This window comes from Kogia breviceps, chromosome 11 (genome assembly GCF_026419965.1).
Source record: "Kogia breviceps isolate mKogBre1 chromosome 11, mKogBre1 haplotype 1, whole genome shotgun sequence".
In the NCBI taxonomy this organism is placed as follows: domain Eukaryota; kingdom Metazoa; phylum Chordata; class Mammalia; order Artiodactyla; family Physeteridae; genus Kogia; species Kogia breviceps.
Window position 1 is genome coordinate 83393737 of NC_081320.1, and position 22337 is coordinate 83416073.

The 22337-nt window shown below is 40.6% G+C and overlaps 1 long non-coding RNA gene across 1 annotated transcript; it reads left to right on the plus strand.

The window, feature by feature from the left end:
• Nucleotides 1–29: 29 nt before the first annotated feature.
• LOC136792174 (uncharacterized) lies at nt 30–21122 on the plus strand. Its single transcript, XR_010835609.1, has 3 exons — nt 30–114; nt 4010–4090; nt 20024–21122. It is a non-coding gene; the product is annotated as an uncharacterized lncRNA (long non-coding RNA).
• The last annotated feature ends 1215 nt before the right edge of the window (nt 21123–22337 follow it).

The following is a 22337-nucleotide window of genomic DNA, read 5'->3' on the forward strand; positions in this document are numbered from 1 at the left end:
CAGGCTCACGCGGTTCCCCCTTCGCGCCGTCGCAGTCCAATCAGCGTGGATCGGGAGCCACTAAGTTCCGCCTTCTAGGCTTCCTCGTCGCTTTATTAGCTAGCGTCAAAATTGGTGAGTTGAGGTAAGGCAAGAGGGGAGGTGAAAGGTCAGCTTCCCAGGAGGCCTTGCTCTTCTTCTCTGGGGTGTGCCGGCGGTGATGTGGCATTTGTGCCTGGGTAGAGATTTGGGGATACCTTTTTAGTCTTGGGGGGGTGGGGTAGGGTGATTGCGTGCGAATCAGTTCAGCAGTACCTCAGGAAAGAGGGCTTAGTTCCACCAAGCTGTGAAGTAAAAGCAGGCAAAGCGTCTGTGCCCAGCCCGCTTCCAGCTCCTGGCACAGTGCGCTGCACGCAGTAGCTAGGTGAACAGTAATTTGCTGTAGAGAGCCAGTGAGAGGCTTTTTGCAGTCGGTAAAGGGGCGTGAAAGAGCGTTGGAGACAAGCCCTTAGGGACAGCGTTGTTTGTGAACCTTGGACACACTCCGCTCTATTTATTGCTCTGTTCCAAATGAAGATTGCCAGTGTGTCCCGACCAGATAAAAACACTGATCCCTGAGTCTCTAGGGGTCCTTAAATGCATATGCAAGAAGTGCGTTTACGTAACTGGAGACAATTATGGAAAGAACACTAGATCTATGGCTAGTGTGTATCAGTCTAATAAAATTGAATAATGGTAATAGTTGCTACCATTTATTGATCACCGTCTAGGTGGGGAAATTTACATAGCTTATCACCAACCCCTATAACAACACCGTGAGAAACGGAAGGCATTTTACCCAGTTTGCAGATTAGGAAATCAAAATTCAGACTACCTAACCTGACCAGGATCACTTAATTACATAGCTCAGAAATGGTCAACCCAAACTTGGTCTCTGGTATGGAAAGCCACCACATAAGGGAGCCTCTCAATCTCTCTGGGACTCTGAAACAAGGGCAATTATTTTGAGATCTCGTATGTTCTTTGCATTCATTCATTCAACAAATACTAATTGAGGACTCAATATATGTCAAGTATATTATTGTTTCTGCATATGCCTTACCTTCTAAACTTTAAGATTCTCACGAGGTAGGGACTTCCCTGGTGGCGCAGTGGTTAAGAATCCACCTGCCAATGCAGGGGACACGGGTTCGAGCCCTGGTCCGGGAAGATCCCACATGCTGCGGAGCACCTAAGCCCGTGCACCACAGCTACTGAGGCTGCACTCTAGAGCCTGAGAACCACAACTACTGAGCCCGCATGCCACAACTACTGAAGCCTGCATGCCTAGAGCTCATGCTCCGCAACAAGAGAAGCCACCACAATGAGAAGCCCGCACTCGCCGCAACTAGAGAAAACCTGCACAGCAATGAAGACCCAACACAGCCATAAATAAATATTCTTACGAGGTAATAGATATAAAACATCTATCATCATACTTGGTACATGGTAGATGAGCAATAAATTTGGGTGTTATTTTCCCTCACTTACCCTAAGGGGACGATTTGTATCTTACACAACCTAATTTTCCCCATGTCCCATAGCCTTGCAGCTTGCAAATGGTACATGGTCAATACATTCTGTTGAATGAGTGAGCAAAGATCTATGATACACTTCAAAGCTGAAGTGCCCAGCTTTGAAAAGGACATTGGAAATGTGAACCTCCCTTTAAGAAGGAAGTTGGGGGCTTCCCTGGTGGGGGCTTCCCTGGTGGGGGCTTCCCTGGTGGCGCAGTGGTTGAGAATCCGCCTGCCGATGCAGGGGACACGGGTTCGTGCCCCAGTCCGGGAAGATCCCACATGCCGCGGAGCGGCTGGGCCCGTGAGCCATGGCCGCTGAGCCTGCGCGTCCGCAGCCTGTGCTCCGCAACAGGAGAGGCCACAACAGTGAGAGGCCCTCATACGACAAAAAAAAAAAAAAAAAGAAGGAAGTTGGCTCTAATGAAAGGAAAACTATGAAACCACCTCCTTATAAAAGTGTTTTCTTTGTGCAGGTACTGTATTTAAATCCTCTCTGTGTATTAATAAGAAAACTGAATTGGAATTTTAGACAAATCTGTTAATCAGACTGAAGCTATTCTCCCAAGTAATACACTATAGATTTCCTCTATTACGTGTTTCTTTTAATCGATATGGAGAGGAAAAAAAAACTTGTATGATTTTTATTTTTTAAGTTTTTTATAGAAATCCACTTTTAATTAATTTATTTTATTTTTGGCTGCGTTGGGTCTTCGTTGCTGCACACAGGCATTCTCTAGTTGTGGGGGGGGGTACTCTTCATTGCAGTGTGCAGGACTGTCATTGTGGTGGCCTCTCTTGTTGGCGGAACACAAGCTCTAGGCACGCGTGCTCTAGAGCGCAAGCTCAGTAATTGTGGCACCCAGGCTTAGTTGCTCTGCAGCATGTGGGATCTTCCTGGACCAGGGCTCGAACCACTGTTGCCTGCAGTGGCAGGCAAATTCTTAACCACTGCACCACCAGGGAAGCCCTAAATGATTTTTAATATAAGACCTGTGCTTACGGACACGGCATATAAACTTCATACTTGTAAAAGATACTTAGTTAATTGTGAAAAGCCATAAAATGGGACTTGAGTATATGAACCTAATACTAGTTCATAAACTGCAGTTATTGTTAATCAGTTCAGATGTAAGCAAATTCAAAGTGACATTTCTGATTTTGTAAAATGTTTTCCTACCTCTCTAACATTTTCTTCAAAATCAGTGTTATAAAAAGAGCAGCTTTTAATTTTGTGAAAGCAGTTACAATTTGCTGCCTCTCTTCTGCAGAAGATTGTAACAAGTTTGAATCAATTATGAGTCAGTCTGAGAATCTCTAAACTGAAACATAACACAGAACTTTGTTTATACTTTGACATCTGTTACATACTGGCTGTGTGATCCTAGACAGCTTACTTCACCTAAACGTGTTCTCTCTCTCTTTTTTTGTTAAATCACATTGAGTATTTATTTATTTGTTTATTGGCTGCGTTGGGTCTTTGTTGTTGTGCGCGGGCTTTCTCTAGTTGCGGCGAGTGGGGGCTATTCTTTGTCACGGTGCAAGACTTCCCAAGGAAGCTTGTAAAAAGATACCGATTGGGTTTTTATTTTTAAACAATGATAATAATAATGAGTTTATATTCATAAACTCAAAGCAGTTTGACATCTCACTAGATCATCCTAACAACCCTGCACCGTGGCTGGGTAGTTGTTCTAATTGTACAGAACAGAACAACAGAAGAATTACATTTGGGCAAGTTTTGGGGAAAACTTGCCCAAAAGTTTATGGTAAAACTGGGATAAGAGAACAGGTCATCAGACTTCTAGTTGAATAACTTTTCCACTGCACCATGCTTCTACAAGTTACCATGGTAAGATGTTTTAAAAAAGAAAATTCACAAGTTAGTTTTTAATCAAGTCTGGAGCAGGGGGAGGAAAAACTAGGAAAGATCTGAACAGAGTCATTATGTTGCTCGTTGTTTCTTAAAAATGAAATTCCCCTGGGCTTCCCTGGTGGCGCAGTGGTTGAGAGTCCGCCTGCCGATGCAGGGGACACGGGGTTCGTGCCCCGGTCCGGGAAGATCCCACATGCCGCGGAGCAGCTGGGCCCGTGAGCCATGGCCGCTGAGCCTGCGCGTCCGGAGCCTGTGCTCCGCAACGGGAGAGGCCGCAACAGTGAGAGGCCTGCGTAACGCAAAAAAAAAAAAAAAAATCAAATAAGACTGAAAGTGCCCATTTGAATTACCAACTAAGTGGAGGAGCCTGGAAGTAGCCATTTCAGTGGAGCTGGTGGGCTTGGAAACCAGACTGGATAGGGTTGAACCATGAGTGGAGGTTTGGAAGTAAGGGACAGCTTGACTAAGCCTTGTGATGAGGAGTACTACTGATTTAATTTCTTTTGTCATTCTTTTTCTGAATATCTTAAAATAATTCAAGAGTAATTCAGTGGTTTCCAAATCTGTTCCTAATGAAATTTACTGTCTTGTCTTTTAGCAGCTAATCTGCAGTGGTAGATTGTTTGCAAAGAGGTTCGCAATAACTCCTCCTATCCTTCTGCGCAGGCCCCAGGACCAGGTAACTTTGCCATTCCATGCATTAAGAGGTGGAATCTATTTCCCTTACCGTGAATATGGGTTGGCCTTGTGATTTGCTTTGTCCTGTACAAGGAGACAGAAGTAACAAGTAACACTGTGTGACATCTGAGCCTCAGCCTTGAAAGCCTTGTAGCTTCTACTTCTAACCCCTTGGAATAATAAGTCCAGCAAGACCAGCAGAACTGCCCAGCAAAGCCCAGCCTAAACTGCTCACCCACAGAATTATGAGTAAATAAAATGGTTGTCATTATAGGCTACTAAGTTTTGAGTGATTTGTTATGCGGCAATAAATCACTTTGGCATCTGCTCAAATTTTTTTAATTAAAAAAAAAATTTAATTAAAAACATTTTTTTGGCTGGGCTGTGCGGCTTGTGGGATCTTAGTTCCCCAACCAAGGATTGAACCCGGGCCCTCGGCAGTGAAAGCACAGAGTCCTAACCACTGGACAGCCAGGGAATTTCCCTGCTCAGTTTTTTAAAGTGTGTTTTCTTGCAGCTTATGCCTACCAATACAACATTTCCTTATGAAAAGCTACATATCATTAGTATACTCAGAGAGTTTTTTCTGCACTCCATCAAAATACAAAGTCAATTCCTATGAAATCTCAAAGTCTTTACTTAATTTTCTTTTGATTCCAACCATTTGTTTCCTGTCTTCAAGTCAATTCTCTGTCCAAGACAAAATATCTCACACTTTAACAGTGAATTTTTTAAAAGGAGAGAAGGGGTGAGGGGAGGAAGGAAGAAAGAGGGCATCTGTGAAGAGCCAGGGCATTGGATAAGACCAGCCATTCACAGAATGTAGTAATATACACCTTGCCTGGGGTCCATGTTTTATCCAACTTTGTATCTCCAAGGTATGTCATGGTAACTGGATTTGGTACACAGCTAATGTTCAACAAGGATACATGAAGAGATAATGAAGTTGCTATTTTTATACATTGTTTCATATTTGTATGTCTTGTTCTAACTTCTGCTAGAGTTCTAGTCAAGCAGCCTGCACAGCCTTGGGTATATCAGGAAAGACTTCAAAGCGTTACTGTAGTAGATATCTATGTTGGCAACTATTACCTCAATCCCTGCCCCAGGTTTTTGAGGATTCTTACAGGAAAATGGATCACAGCAAACTTTCCTACTCACTTGCTCCTCTTAGGGTTTTTTGTTTGTTTGTTTTGTTTTATTTTCACTAGTATCTTTCTCTTCCACCCAAACTAATAACCATCCATCTCAACTCCAATTATGTCAAAGTTTCATGAAGACAAAAATGATCCCTACCCCAAAATGGAGTCCCTTGCTTGTCTGTATGTTCAAATTGAAGAAAAGGAAGGAAGGAAGGAAGGAAGGAAGGAAGGAAGGAAGGAAGGAAGGAAGGAAGGAAGAAAGGAAGGAAGGAAGGAAGGATAGTGGTTACATTTGGTTATATTTACAGACTCGACATTAGATGAGGCAAACAGGAACAGGAATAAGGAGAGAGGCATGACAGGGGTGAAACCACTATGGCTACCCATCTGAATGATTAGTACTTGGTTTACCTAGAGTTCTGCTTCCATTTTATTTTATTTTTTAAAAATATTTATTTATTTATTTCTTACTTCCATTTTAGTGTAGTAATAATGGGGAGGAGGAGGTGTGTGTAGGAGAGGTATCAATTCTCTCTGCTCAGAAAATACAGATGTTGGGTCACTATCAGAACTTCAGAGAATGCTGACTAAGACTTTGCCCACTGTAAAACTTTGCTGAGATCAGTTTTTTAACATAATTCTCCTTTTATTTAACAGTCATGCTCATGAATAATGGATTTACAAGAGAAATAATCACTCGTCTTCAAAATAAGAATGGCAATTATATAGAGGGTCTGGATTTTATTCTTACCTCATATCACACTGGGCCTCCAGGTCCCTCTGAATCTTTACACTGCTTCTCTTGGTTTTGAATGACTATTGACACCACTAACTTGGTGTTCAAAGGTTAAGAGCACAAAAATGGCCAGCGAACCATTGGAGAAACTGTGGGATGATGAGTCATAGAATCATGGAGATAATACCCTCCTCCGCTGACATGGGAAGGAGAAGGTGCAGAGCAGCACTACTTCATGCTGAAACTCAGTATACTGCACAGCCCTTTTCTGTGATAAAGAATTTGATTGTCCCACTCAAATAGAGTACTCAATACATTCTTACCTAGTAGGATTATTTTTGAAAAATGTAAAACACAGCAAAAACCGGGCAGACAAAACCCAACCTGAGAAGGTTTACGCTAGCCAGGGAATTTCTTTTTTTTTTTTTGCGCCACTCCGCGGCATGTGGGATCTTCCCGGACCGGGGCATGAACCCGCGTCCCCTGCATCAGCAGGCGGACTCTCAACCACTGCACCACCAGGGAAGCCCCAAATTTAGTACTTTAAAAGGCATATCAGCCAGCACATTATAGCAAGTTATACAAAGCTAAAACTGTATAACTATAAAGTTCTAAAATATAGTATAAAGCTATAAATTTCTACCATTTTATAAAGTAGGAGGGAACAGGTCGTTGTGTTAACAGGGTGGCTATTAAGGATAAGCTGTGCTTTATTGGTGGGGAGATGATCATAAGGGTTTGATGTAAGCATCAGCACATTACTCATATTGGATTTCTCTTCCTAGTTTGGCATGAGAATAGGAATAGGAAAGGCTAAAGGGATACTTTGAGAAGCAAGTGCTTGAAGTAGCTGCCAGCAAGTTCCCTCTTGGAAGCAGTAGGCAGATAATCAGGAAAAAGTGAATTAAATTGAAATTGAAATAAAGAATGGTGGCATTAAGATGGACTCTAGAGCCCAAATTGCTGTGAAGGAATAAGCCTTGCAAATAAGAAAATAGGTAAAAACCAAAGGGAGAATTAAGTAGGATAAAACACTTCTTATAGGTAATTTTTTAAAATCCCATCTTTGTACAGGTAGAGCCCTTTAAATTTTATAAATTGCTAGAAGTAAAGACTTTTCTTTTAGAAATGAAAGTCTAGGTGTGTATTAGAAGAAATACTTTTCTCATAAAAGAAGGCATCTAGGGCTGGGGTCCCCGAGGCGGCTGCTGCCCTGTCCCCTCCCTGGAGAGGAATTGCTCTGGAAAGGTGCCTGAGAAGATGAGGAGGAGCTGGACAGGGACAAGACAGGAGCGAGGTGAGGCCACATAGGGGAGACCATGGCTGACAGAGATGTTCCCCGAGAGGCTCCAGTCCAAGGCAGGAGCCACTTTTCATTTCTCTCTCCTTGTGGCTCCAGTAAAGTACAGGTTTTGCAGAGCAGCCCTGTGGGTTGAGGCCACTTCCTTCCTGATCTGGGCTTTTCCTGTTATCTTCCAGACTGAAAAGATGCTTCTAGGGCCCATCACAGCCCTGTCAGGAGGCATGCCTGGAGCTCTACCTTCACTTCCTGGAAAGGTCTAGATTGTTACTGCGATATCTGAGGTGTCTTGGTAGGAAACATTTGAAATTCATTAGTGTTTGAATTGCTGATTATTTGGATTACTTTCATTTCTATTTTATATGTTGACACGTTGATCTCTCTAAACCTGGTGAGGAGAATTCTCCCTACTTTATCTCACTGAGGACGTCCCAAGCTCATCTGTGCTCTCCACACTGTTCTGACCAATATCTTGTCCTCACTCTGATAACAGAGTGTAGAGTGCACACCAGTACTCCAGCTCTGGCCACCCACTCCTTTCACGGACTTGCTCCTAACCGGAAGATGTAGGGTAGGAGCTGGTACCAGCGGGAGGGATGTACTCTGCCCTTAATGACTCTTGGGTTTTTATTTTAGAATGGAGATGCTGGGGAGAGACATGCACACATTATGAAACAGACCAGATGCATTAGAGTTTAGCATAAATCAGCCACTGTGAATGGAGAGGAGGGTGGGCTGGCAGCAGCGTCGAACACCGGATGGGACTGTGGGGGACAGAGCAGGAGCTCATTTCCTACGTGCATTTTGGCTGTTAGACCTCTGTGCATGTGTTTTTTTAAAAAAGTAGAAAAATAATAGAAAACAAAAAGTCAGCACTCACTTTTTGTCTTTAAATATTAAAATGATTCAAACTGGAAGAAAAAAAGACATCTATGTGGGGGTTTTTTTTGACACCTGTGTGTTTTTAAAGACATATCGTATATTGCATCATATATTTATATATAATATATATACACATATTTTAGCAGAAAAAGCGTAAGGATGAATCAAATGCTGTCTTAACAGTCAAGGTCAAGACCAGGAAAGTTTCCTCATCCCTCTATCTAGCATCATTATCTTCATCATTATCCATCTTAGCTATCACATATAGAAAGGAATATACTTGATATCATATACCCACCACCAGTAATTAACAGATGTTAATCTTTTGCCATATGTACTTCATAGCTTTTTAAAAAAATGTTTCAGCTAAAGCTCCAGCTCTGCACCATCTCTTCCCCATTTGTTCCCAGAGTTAGCCACTATCTTATTGTTGTTGTTTATTCCTATTCCTGTTTTATACTTCTGTCACATATGTTCATATCCAGCTTCAATATAGTACTGTTTTGTGCTTGTGTGTGTGTATGTGTGTGTGTGTGTGTGTGTGTGTGTGTACTTAAATAGTATCCCGCTGTTCCTAACCTCTTACAATATTTTTTACACTCAATATTGTTTAGAGGTTGATCTATATCAGTACATATAGATCTAGTTCATTTTAATTTCTGTGTGGTTTTAAAGTATGGAAGTAAAGCTATCTACAGTTTGTTTATCCATTCTACTACTGATGGATATGAGGTTGTTTTCACTTCTTGGGCCATTCTTTAGTACATTTCCTGTCTAAAATTTTGTTTGAATTCACAGACTCTCAAGAAAAAAATTCTGAGAACCACGTTCAAGTAAAAAACAACTTCTTTGTATATTTCTTTTTGTGTGTATATTTGAGAGCAACATGAAAAGTTGAGGTCATTTAATTTTTTTTAAAAAAAAGGAAATCTAACACTTTTTCGGTAAACAACTCAAAAGCAAGGTATGTCGTTTGGATCATTTTATGACCAGAAAGAGAGCCATAAGTACTTTCAGTCTCTAAATTACACATTTCTCAATTGTTTTAGGTTTTTTTTGACAAGCCAGCATTGCTCTGATAATCCAAAATCAGAGCCACTTTAATTTTCTTACGTTGTTCATTTGCTTACTTTCATATACATATATGTTATATATATAATTTTTTTTTTTTGGCCGCGCTGTGCTGCTTGCAGGATCTTAGTACCCTGACCAGGGATCGAACCTGGGTCCACGGCAGTGAAAGCATACCCTAACCACTGGACTGCCAGGGAATTCCCTCACTTTCATATATATTTTTAAAATTTATTTATTTATTTAGGCTATGTTGGGTCTTTGTGCTGTGCACAGGCTTTCTCTAGTTGGGGCAAGCAGGGGGCTACTCTTCGTTGTGGTGCGTGGGCTTCTCATTGCGGTGTCTCATCTTTGTTGCAGAGCACGAGCTCTCGGCCCGTGGGCTTCAGTGGTTTTGGCATGCAGGCTCAGTAGTTGTGGCTCATGGGCTCTAGATTGCAGGCTCGGTAGTTGTGGTGCACGGTCTTAGTTGCTCCACGGCATGTGGGATCTTCCTGGACCAGGGCTCGACCCCGTGTCTCCTGCATTGGCAGGTGGATTCTTAACCACTACGCCACCAGTGAAGCCCTACTTTCATATTTTTAATGTAGATATTCTGCTGTTGCCCAAACACAGTAGGCTCTTAATTAAATACAAAATCCTATTTGGTAGGATTTTTCTAGAGCTCTGAGATAAAGGTCCAAACTAATTCTACCCAAGATATAAGGAGAGAGAGTGATACCCAACCTCACTTTTATTTGACTTGGGTATTGTGTGGTTAATTTACTTCCCACTGGCAATTGTGACCCATGAAATGGCCTCCACCTATCTGACCCATGAAATGGCCTCCACCTATCTCATTAAACCAATTAGACTTGAGGAGGCTGGATTTTATCCTGTAAAGAATATTTTAAAAGGGAATAACTTGAGTGTTCTAAGAATACTTGAGAATATTCTTAAACTTCTCTGTAATGCATTTAGAGAAGTGCTTTTTAAAACTGTAATAATAATGGTTATGAGTGCTATCCACATGCTACAAAGAGAAGTGGTTTTTTTGTTTTTTTTAACATCTTTATTGGAGTATAATTGCTTTACAATGGTGTGTTAGTTTCTGCTTTATAACAAAGTGAATCAGTTATACATATACATATGTTCCCATATCTCTTCCCTCTTGCATCTCCCTCCCTCCCACCCTTCCTATCCCTCCCCTCTAGGTGGTCACAAACCACCGAGCTGATCTCCCTGTGCTATGCAGCTGCTTCCCACTAGCTATCTATTTTACGTTTGGTAGTGTATATATGTCCATGCCACTCTCTCACTTTGTTACAGCTTACCCTTCCCCCCTCCCCATGTCCTCAAGTCCATTCTCTAGTAGGTCTATGTCTTTATTCCCGTCTTACCCCTAGGTTCGAGAACAGTGTTTTGAAGGAATGGATGTGGTTGCCATTCTCTAATTCATTTAAAGAAATGTTTAAAAACACATGTAATAAAGATGGATATAAGTGTGTTATGTGCATGCTACTTTGACAAGAGTATTATTTCAAGGGAACTGGAGTAACTTGAGAGAGAAGGAATTCAGGAAGATGACTCATAGAGTTTTATGAAGTCCTGGGAGCTCTCCCAGTTGTACGTGCACAGATTTGACCTTAAACAGCATACCATAAACTTTGAGAACTGCACTAAGACATAGACCATCACCCAGGTCCCAGACTGGCCACTGGGTGGCACATATATGCAGTAGATCTGAATAGCATCACAAGGCTTTGAAAAAAGAACTGGTATTGAAAATACAATCCACAGTAGATTGGTCAGAACTTGTGACCTGAACCAAACTAGGTCAGTTACCTGCTAAAACAAAAATATCAGTATTTTTCATAGGATTTAAACAAGATCCAGAGTCTCATAACATAATATTCAAATGTCCAGGATACATTCCAAAATTACATGGCATATGAAGAGCCAGGAAATCTCAATTCACATGGGAAAAAAACAATCAACAGACATCAATGCTGAAATGACATAGATGTTGGAATTATCAGAAAAAGACATTGAAGCCACTATTATAAAAATGTCATGAGGCGGACTTCCCTGGTGGTCCAGTGGTTAAGACTCTGGGCTTCCAATGCAGGGGGTGTGGGTTTGATCCCTGGCTAGGGAACTAAGATCGCATATGCAAAAAAAAAAAAAAAAAAAAGTCATGAATAAGTATGAACACTCTTTTTTTTTTTTTTTTTTTTTTTTTTAATTTTTGTGTGGCGGGCCTCACTGTTGTGGCCTCTCCCTTGCGGAGCACAGGCTCCGGACGCGCAGGCTCAGCGGCCATGGCTCACGGGCCCAGCCGCTCCGCGGCATGTGGGATCTTCCCAGACCGGGGCACGAACCCGTGTCCCCTGCATCGGCAGGCGGATTCTCAACCACTGCGCCATCAGGGAAGCCCTGAACACTCTTGAAATGAATGAAAAGATGAAAGGTCTCAGTGAAGAAACAGAAAGTATAAAGAGCCAAATGGAAATTTTAGAACTGAAAAATACAAGAACCAAAATTTTTTTAAATGAGTGGGCTTTGTATTAGTTTCTTATTTCTGCAAATAGTTTCTTATTTGTAGTAACAGATTACTACAACTGTAGTGGCTTAAAACAAACATAGTAACTTACAGTTCTGAGGGTCAGAAGTCTGAAATGAATCTTACAAAGTTAAAATCAAGGTGTCAGCAGGGCTGCAATTCTTCTGGGGACTCCAGGGAAAAATACATTTTTCTTAACCTTTTCTACCTTCTATAGGCTGCCTACATTTCTTGGCTTATGGTAGCCTTCATCTTCAAAGTGCATCCCTCCAACTTCTGCTTCTGCTGTAGATTTCCTGTTTTTTATCTCTCACATTCCTATTTCTGTTTTGTAAAGACCCTATGATTACATTGGTCCCACTCAGATAATTCAGAATAATCTCCCTATCTTAAGATCCTTAATTTAATTAACATCTGCAAAATCCCTTTTGCTGTTAAGACTACATATTCACAGGTTCTTGGGATTTGGAAGTAGACATCTTTGGGTGGCCATTCTGTCTACCACAGGCTCAGTAGCAGAATAGAGATGACAGAGGAAAGAGTCAGTAAACTTGAAGATAGATCCAAAAAAATTATCTGATCTAAACAACAGAGAGAAAAACGATTGAAAAGATGGGGGGGCAGGGGGAGTCTATGGGAAAATACCAAAAAAAAGTCTAACATTTGTCATTAGAGTCCAAGAAGGAGAGGAGAAGGAATGTGATGCAGAAAAAAATGTATATTTGAAGAAATAATGGTTGAAATGCTCAAATTTGATAGAAGATATAAAAGGCTCAGTGAATCCAAAACAGGATAAATTTTTTAACATCCCAGTCTAGACACATCATAACAGCTAAAAACTAAAGACAATGAAAAACATCTTGAAAGCAGCTGCAGAGAATATGATATATTACTTACAAGGGAACAGTGAATCAAATGACTGTGGATTTTGCATTAGAAACCATGAAAGCCAGATGGAAGTGGAACAACATTTTTTGAGTACTACAAAGATCATATAATTTACCTCCTTCGTTTTGTTGATGTGAAAACTGAGGTCTGGAAAGATGAAGTGGTTGTCTTGAATCTCAAGACTCTTTGATCCCATATCTTAATATAATGACCATTTTTCCACTGTCACAGTTTTCCTGGCTTTTCTCATGTGTTAATCACAAAATTAAAAAAACTTGCCTTAACTAGCTCAAGCAAAAAGAGAAATAATTAAAAGAAGTTGGGGTCTCTCAAGATCAGGAGTGCAAATAAGCATCAAGAATAAATTAAAGTTGAAACGATGGACCCGCTTCATGTTTGTTTTTGTTTTTATCTGTACGTTAGCTGCATTGTTCCTTTGAGCTCAGATCATTTTCCCAGTCCACATGACAGAAAACCAATAGCTGCTGACCTTGGACTCTCCCTAGGTCCAACTTCCTAAACTACAGTGGAAGAGAAAAGTTGTTGGTGTTAGATGTGTACCAAGGACTGTACTGGGGGGGAGGGGGTTGGGGGGTTGGACACCATGACCTTGTATAAAGTGACTACTTCCATAGTAAACCTGTGAATCAGGGTGGAGGACAGTTTCTAGGAATTGTTTCAGAAAATAAGTGGAATATAGCAGAAACAATAGGTTTTCAGAACAAATACTGGCTAATTTTTGTTCTTGGCACACATTTCTCTAGGGCTTCTAACGAAGTGTTCAAAAGTATTTTCTGGGTTTACTGACTTTATAAAATCTACTTATATGTATATTTTGACATTAGTTAAATGAAGTTTTTCAGTTTTCTCTCACTAGATTATTAAAATAAATCTTGTTATAATCAGTACTGCATGGTGTTGGTGAGGAACGCTATTCCTTTCTTCTCACATTTCCACAGAAAGGGAGGGAACTTCCATTCCCCATAAGGATATATAGTCTCTGTTTCCTCTCCCATCTCCCCAAGCAAAAAATGACCTATCTGATGGGTAAGATGTGGAGAATAAGCTCTAAGTCCTCCCTCTTTTGGAGTGGCCAGTCCTCCAGACTCATTCTCAGCTCCCCCATCCCCACAAGGGAGACCTGGAGATGTCCAGCTATGTCAGTGACTGGGTAAGTAAATTCTGTTCAAGGAGGATGTATTGGGAAGTGCATCTGGCTCACATCCAAACCACCATCTCCTACTCAGCTTTTCCAGTAATGAAGCTAATTTTGATCTCTAGCTGTCTGACTCCTATGTCTGCTTTTCCATTAGTTACCTCTTTGCAAATTTTAACATGTAGTTGTTCACCCAGAGAAAATTGTTCTTCTTTCATGGAGTAATATTACCATCTTGGAGCCTTTTGTGATTTGTATAAGACACCTCATATTTTTCACATTCAAATTGGTCATCTTGTCCTATATGGTTTTAGGATTTCATTTCATGTTTAGGAAGGCCATCTATACCTCCAAGTTACAAAATGATGTTCATAGATGAGTCTAAATAGATAGGGCATGTGCTTAATAGATAGTTAAATTTATTAACATTTTGATATCCTGAATTATACATTAAAATCAGCAGGCTCCTGAATTAGAGGACTTGAAAGTTTTTTATCTTTAGAAGAAAAAATTCTGTTCCACTCCAATGTCATAGTCCTCCCCATAGGTTTCTTCTCACACACACACACACACACACACACACACACACACACACACGCATCAGCATAAAACTTCTCAGAAGGCTTGTAGGGCTCAAAGGTAGCATCGGAAATGCCACGAGTTTCTTCAGCTTCTTTAAGTTGTGCCCTTGAGCAAATACTTTAACACAAATGCTGAAGCAGGGTTTTCTGAACTCTCCCAGACAGCAAGTATGGGATCTTATTCTAGGATCTAAAGTTAGATGCTTAAATCATAGGAGATCTGAAATTCTCACTACTCTTTCTGAATCACTTTATACCAACCACTTCTTAAAAATTTTTGATGTCAGAAATATCCTTAGTTTTTATGAAGACATATATAGCACCTGGCTTTTTTGTTAAAATACTTCTTATTGTCATATATTTCACAGGTCATACATTTTATGGCATCAAACAATTTTAAACATACACTTTCTGTATTAGAGCCTTCTACCTCAGCCAAGAATTAGCTGATTAGCTCTTACTGAAACTGTACTGCGTCAAGGTTTCCAATTGGGTAAATAGCTGTACATTTTCCCCTCCTCTCTGCACACTGTCCCATGACATGCCCTGACACTGGCCAAGGCTTGGTGGCAACCGGAAAGAATACTATATTTCATAATAACTGTCATAGTCTTTGTGCCCAAATCTTATTTTGGCAAATGCACCAAGACACATGTAGTCCATAACACCACTGAATCTCTAGGAACTAGCATAGTATCTGACACCAGTGCTTAATAAGTATTCATTTAATGGATATATGAGCGAATGGATTCACAACAGAATTTCTTTAAATTTTCTGTACTCTTGGACTTCCCTGGTGGCACAGTGGTTGAGAGTCCGCCTGCCGACGCAGGGGACACAGGCTCGTGCCCCGGTCCAGGAAGATCCCACATGCCGCGGAGCAGCTAGGCCCGTGAGCCGTGGCCGCTGAGCCTGCACGTCTGGAGCCTGTGCTCCGCAACGGGAGAGGCCACAACAGTGAGAGGCCCGCATACCGAAAAAAAAAAAAAAAAAATTTCTGTACTCCTATGACATTGAAAATATAGTTTGATTTATTAAATGGGAGTTATACTATTTGTAAGGAACACATCCACAGACCCATAATCATGGCAGTTTCCCAAACTTAATTTCTGGACTACAAATTTGCCTCCAGACTAAGGTTTCAAATTCTTAATTGTGGTCTTCATGGCCCTTCACAATCTGACCCATTCTTACCTTTCCAGCCTCATTGATCATTATATTCCTTCAAGAGACCTTCCCAGAAAAACCAAGTTTAAATGTCCCTCTTGGTGCTTTGTATCACCATGTTGCATATCCCTTATATTAATAATGTAAAATATGACTTTTTTGTGTATAGTTTGAGACGGGGCCAAACAGGTATTTTTGCATGTGGATATCCGGTTGTGCTATTCTCCCATTAAATTGTCTTGGCACCATTGTCAAAAATCAATTGACCATAAATATTAGAGTTTATGTCTGGACTCTCAGTTCTATTATATTGATCTACATTTCTATCCTTATGCAAACACCATCTTCATTATTATAGCTTTGTAGTAAGTTTTGAAATTGGAAAGTCTAATTCCTCCAACTTCTTTCATTTTCAATATTATTTTGGCTATCCTGAGTTCTTTGCATTTCCGTATAAATTTTAGAATCAGCTGTTCAATTTCTGTGAAAAAAAGCCAGCTGGGATTTTGATATGGAGATTGTGTTGAATCCATAGTTAATTTGGAGAGTATTGCCATCTTAACAGTATTAAGTATTCTGTTCCACCAACATGGAATGTCTTTCCACATATTTAAATTTTCTTTAACGTCTTCCAACAATATTTTCTTTTTTAGTTTTCAGTGTACAAATCTTGCACTTTTGTGTAATTTATTCCTAAATATTTTGTTCTTTTCGATGCTATTGTGAATTGAATTGTTTTCTTAATTTCATTTTCAGATTGTTCACTGCTAGTGTATAGAAATACAACTGATTTTTGTATATTGATCTTGTATCATGCGACTTTGCCAAACTTGTTTAATTAGCTCTAATAGTTTTTTAGTGGATTCCTTAGGATTTTCTAGATATAAGATCATGCCCTCTGTGAATAAAGATAATTTTACTTTTCCTTTCCAATCTAGATGTCTTTTAGTTCTTCTCTTGCTAATGGCCCCAACAAGAACCACCAGTACAATATCTCTATGATCTCTTTTGGCTGCTCATAGGCCTTCTTTAGTTCCTTGTAAATCTCAGCTGTGTTCCAAATGGTCACATTTGCTGAATTTAAGGACCTCTAGATAAGTAAGGTATTTATGAGCTGGCTTTCCAAAGGACTGCTTGATTCTTATGCATGTACTTTCCACAAACACCTATTTTCACATTTTATGCATTTCCTCTCCTCCTCAGGAAAAGAAACATTCTTGAAGAACTGTCTTCCTTGTGGAATCAAATTCTATCTTATATTATTTTAAATTTATTTTTTTAGCCAGAAGGTCCTAATATTCTATATTTAAATTGACCTATCTTTTCCTCTCTAGATTCCCTAGATTCAGAGTCCAAAGACCTGGCTTTAAGCTTCAGCTCTGCCATCAACTAGCTGTGTGATCTTTGGCAAGTCATTTTCCCCTTTGGCTCCTTTTTCTCTTCTGTAAAGTGAGAGCTGAAGTGGATGATATATAAATTCAGGTCCCTTACCATTCTAACAACCTATCATTTAATAGTACTAATAATTTAGTGCCATGTCAGGTGGAAAGAGAACAAGAAATGAGGATTCAATTACTCAGCCATGAAAAGATATGAAATTGAGCTATTTATAGTGAGGTGGATGGACCTAGAGTCTGTCATACAGAGTGAAGTATGTCAGAAAGAGAAAAACATATACCGTATGCTAACATATATATATGGAATCTAAAAAAAGGTTCTGATGAACCTAGGGGCAGGACAGGAATAAAGACACATGTAGAGAGTGGACTTGAGGACACGGGAAGGGGAAAGGGTAAGCTAGGACGAAGTGAGAGAGTAGCATTTACATATATACACTGCCAAATGTAAAATAGATAGCTAGTGGGAAGAAGCTGCATGCACAGCAGATCAGCTTGGTGCTTTGTGACCACCCAGAGGGGTGGGATAGGGAGGGTGGGAGGGGATATGGGGATACATGTATATATATATATAGCTGATTCACTTTGTTATACAGCAGAAACTAACACAACATTGTAAATCAATTATACTCCAATAAAGATTTTTAAAAGGGCTTCTCTAAGACCTAAATAGACATTTCTCCAAAGAAGAGATACAGATGGCCAGGAAGCACATGTAAAGCTGCTCAACATCACTAATTATTAGAGAAATGCACATCAAAACTACAATGAGGTATCACCTCACACCAGTTAGAATGGGCATCATCGGAAAATCTACAAACAACAAATGCTGGAGAGGGTGTGGAGAAAAGGGGAACCTCTTGCACTGTTGGTGGGAATGTAAATTGATACAGCCACTATGGAGAACAGTATGGAGGTTCCTTAAAAAACTAAAAATAGGATTACCGTATGATCCAGCAATCCCACTACTGGGCATATACGGAGAGAAAACCCTAATTCAAAAAGACACATGCACCCCAATGTTCATTGCAGCACTATTTACAATAACCAGGTCATGGAAGCAACCTAAATGTCCATTGACAGACGAATGGATAAAGAAGATGTGATACAGATATACAATGGACTATTACTCAGCCATAAAAAGGAATGAAATCGGGTCATTTGTAGAGACGTGGATGGATCTATAGACTGTAATAGAGAGTGAAGTAAGTCAGAAAGAGAAAAACAAATATCGTATATTAACGCATATATGTTGAACCTAGAAAAATGGTACAGATGAACCGGTTTGCAGGGCAGAAATAGAGACACAGATGTAGAGAACAAACATGAACACCAAGTGGGGAAAGTGGCAGTGGTGGTGGTGGTGGTGTGATGAATTGGGAGATTGGGATTGACATGTATACACTAATATGTATAAAATGGAAAACTAATAAGAACCTGCTGTATAAAATAAATAAAATAAAATTCAAAAACTAAAAAAAAAAAAAAAAGGGCTTCCCTGGTGGCACAGTGGTTAAGAATCCACCTGCCAATGCAGGGGACACGGGTTCGAGCCCTGGTCCGGGAAGATCCCACATGCGGAGCAACTAAGCCCGTGCACCACACCTACTGAGCCTGCATGCCACAACTACTGAAGCCCACGTGCCCAGAGCCCGTGCTCTGCAGCAAGAGAAGCCACTGCAATGAGAAGCTCATGCACTGCAATGAAGAGTAGCCCCCGCTCGCCGCAACTAGAGAAAGCCCGCGCGCAGCAACGAAGACCCAACGCAGCCATAAATAAATAAAATAAATTTATATATATTTAAAAAGATTTTAAAAAAAGAAAGAGGGCTTCCCTGGTGGCGCAGTGATGCGGGGGACGCGAGTTCATGCCCCGGTCCAGGAGGGTCCCACATGCCACGGAGTGGCTGGGCCCGTGAGCCATGGCCGCTCGGCCTGCGCGTCCGGGGCCTGTGCTCCACAGCGGGAGAGACCGCAGCGGTGGGAGGCCCGCGTACCGCAAAAAAAAAAAGAAAGAAATAAGGATTCATATGGGATGAAAGTCTAAGCTACCTTTATTCTTTAGTAACCTATTAGTTTACATAGTAAAGGAAGTTTTAAGATAACCTGTTTGGATACAGTTAAGAGAAGCCTAGACCTTTGTTTGTTACCAAAGACTCTACTGACATGGCCTGGAGGGCTCAAAACACAGAGAAATGGAAGGGGAAGTTCCTTTGCCCAGGGGACAAACTGGGACCTCAGAAAAGCTGCCAACAGGGATAAAAACGTACTGGTTTCAAATTATCATTCTGTATATAGAGGGATAAAGGCCAATAGCCTTATGGTTGACCTTGGATTTGGGAGTAAGTAGATGGCAGCAATAAGTATCTGTCTGAATCCCACCCTAGGTCTAAGCCTATGGGTGCTTCCCGACAACCAGTGACACCTGGGCAAAACTGAAGGACTCTGTACCTGGTTGGTCCTTAAGAAAGAAGTTGAGACTATAAGATTTGATTTTTTTATTAAGATATTTTACCATTAGAGAATACAAAATTTTAAAACACAGAAAAATAGAAAAAACATATCAAATCCTACCATTTAGTGACAACTACTGTTAATGTCTTGGTGTATTTTATGTATTGATTGATTCATTGAATATAAATATTAATTAAGGCCGTGGTGAATGGTGCTAGGCCCTGGGGAGCACTGAAGTCAACACAACAGACACTTTGTTGATCTGCAGCATCTCCTTCCAGTCTCTTCCTGGGCATTTTGTTGTACATGCAGAAACGATTCAAACTTCTCTAAAGTTACACGAACGGTCTAAAAATATTGTATAAGAAAACTCACTTCCTTAGTTCTACTCATTGTTTTTATATAACTTGGACACCTCAACTTTCATTGAATCAGGAAGATGTTATCTCTCTTGTTCTTCTCACTTGTCATGAGCTCAAAGGGGTTAAGATGAATAGGGTATCAATTAAGAAAAATTATGTTTTGGGAGTAGAATCCTTAGGGGTTTCTCCAGCTCCAGCTGCATCAACTTCCTAATGTTCTCTAAGTCACTTTTTCCTTCGGTGTTTCTGCTTCTAGGTGGAGCGTCTTCTCTCCAAGCAGTCTGTCCTTGCATCTCCTAACTGGAGGCTACCACTGCTCAGTCTCTGCCCAGGACGGAAGCAGCTCACCTCCAGGGGTCTCCATCCCACCTCTTTCTTCTGTCATTCCTGGTCCTCAAGAGCCCCTGTTGAGCACTGCCCAGGTCCACTTGGCTCTCTGACTGACCCCCTTTGGCTACGGTAGCAGATGTCGTTGGTGCCCATCTGAGACCACCTGCAGCTGCGGTACACAGTTTCCAACTTGCTGATAGCGCCCCACCCCAAGCACCTGTGTCTTCTCTCTGTGGTTCTCAAAACAGATTCTCCACCATTCTTTCAAACATGAAACAGATTTCATGTTTTCGGAAATCAATTATTTACAAAGTCTTTGCTCCCATGCATGTATGTGTTCTATATGTTTGCTATTCTTTCAGCAGTGACCTTAGCCAGGGGTGGTGGTGCAAGTGGAAATGTATTGAGGCTAGATTTCTACCCTAGGTGCTTTGTGTGTGTGTGTGTGTGTGTGTAAATCAGCTCTTTTTTTTTCCCCCTTTCTTTCTTTTTTTTTTTTTTAATTTGGCCTCACTGCGTGACATGTGGGACCATAGTTCCCCAACCAGGGATTGAACCCGGGCCCCACAGTGAAAGCACCAAGTTCTAATCACTGGACCACCAGAGAATTCCCATCATTCTTTTTTTAATTAAAAAAAAAGCACACCTGTGGTTAGAAAATATGTATATCAGACAGCACACAGACCCATTCAGACTCTTAGTCTCATTCCCCAGAAGCAACAACTATTGCCAGACTTCTGATGTATTCTTCCAGAAATATTCCAAGTATAAAAAGCACAAGTATCTAATATAGATTCTCTTTTTTTTACATAAAGGAGAGTATAATATACACTTTAAATTTCACCATATATATTGGGGTTCACTCCAAATAGAGCTATTTTACTTTTTTTCCCATAAAAATGTTCTGTTGTTTGGAAATGCCATAATTTACTTAACCTATCCCTTTTGGACATTTGGGTTGTTTAACTCATTTGCTATCACAAACAACTCTGTTTGAACATCCTTATATACATATTTTGTATAAGTACACTTTTGTCAACACTGAAGATTATCAATATCTTGTCTTGATAATTGGTAGGTGGCGAATATTTTCTTATTTCAGTTTGCATTTCTTTTATCTTAAGTTAGATGTTTTTATATGTTTATCAAACTACTGATATTTCTTTTTCAGTAAACTGCCTGTGTTGCAGCAAAAATAGAAATGAAGTTTTCCCTCCTCTGAGAACAAGGAAAATAAAGGGAACAGTGAACAGGCTAGAGAAGAAACATAACCTGGCCTGAAAGAGTTAATCACTCCTTGGTTTACTTTAACTGTCACTAATTTGTAGTAACTAGATTTGTACTTTACAAAGCCAACCTCACTCCCTGACACTATGTAATTTACATTGTCACCTATCACCCCTAACTCTGTGTGAGTTACATCCAGTGCGTCTCACTCCCTATTATGTCCGGGCACTTACAATCTATACGCCCCTCATAACAAATCACCCCCTATAGTTTTTGCATTTCAGAAACAAAGTCACCGGCGATAAACCAGAGGCAAATGGACACAATTACCAGACTGCCAGACCCCAATTACCAGGCGGCCTGACGCCAGCTATGACTGTTTTGAAATAATGCAACGGAAAGGAAGAATGCAAGACCTTTTATCCTTATCATATACTCCCACTGCGAGCCCCACATATAAAATCTTCCCTGTTTCCCAAGGAGAGGAGTGGAGGCACCGTTCTTGAGGCGCTAGCCTGCTGTGGCTTCCCTTCTCCCTGGAAGAAAAATAAAGCCGTCTCTCTCTTCCTCCAATATCCCTGTCTCCGTATTTCTGTTCAGCCTTGGTGCACAGGGAAGCTGATATTTCGGCAACACCTTTTCCTGTTTTTGCCCATTTTCTTAATGATGTGTAAGATAAAAAATTCCTGTGTTAAGGTTAGCCCTTTATTCAATCACCGTCCTGCAAATATGTTGTCTTTTGCTTTTTTAACCCAACATTCTTTTCACCCCCAATTTAAAACTTTGTATACAGTCTAATTTATTTCCTTTCTGGCTTCTGGGTTTTGTGTCGTGTTTAGAAAAGCCTTCCTCACTTCAAAATTATTTTGATAATTTATCCCGGTATTTTTCCAGATTCTTTGTTACATTTAAGACTCCAGGGCTTCCCTGGTGGCGCAGTGGTTGAGAATCCGCCTGCCGATGCAGGGGACACGGGTTCGTGCCCCGGTCCGGGAAGATCCCACATGCCGCGG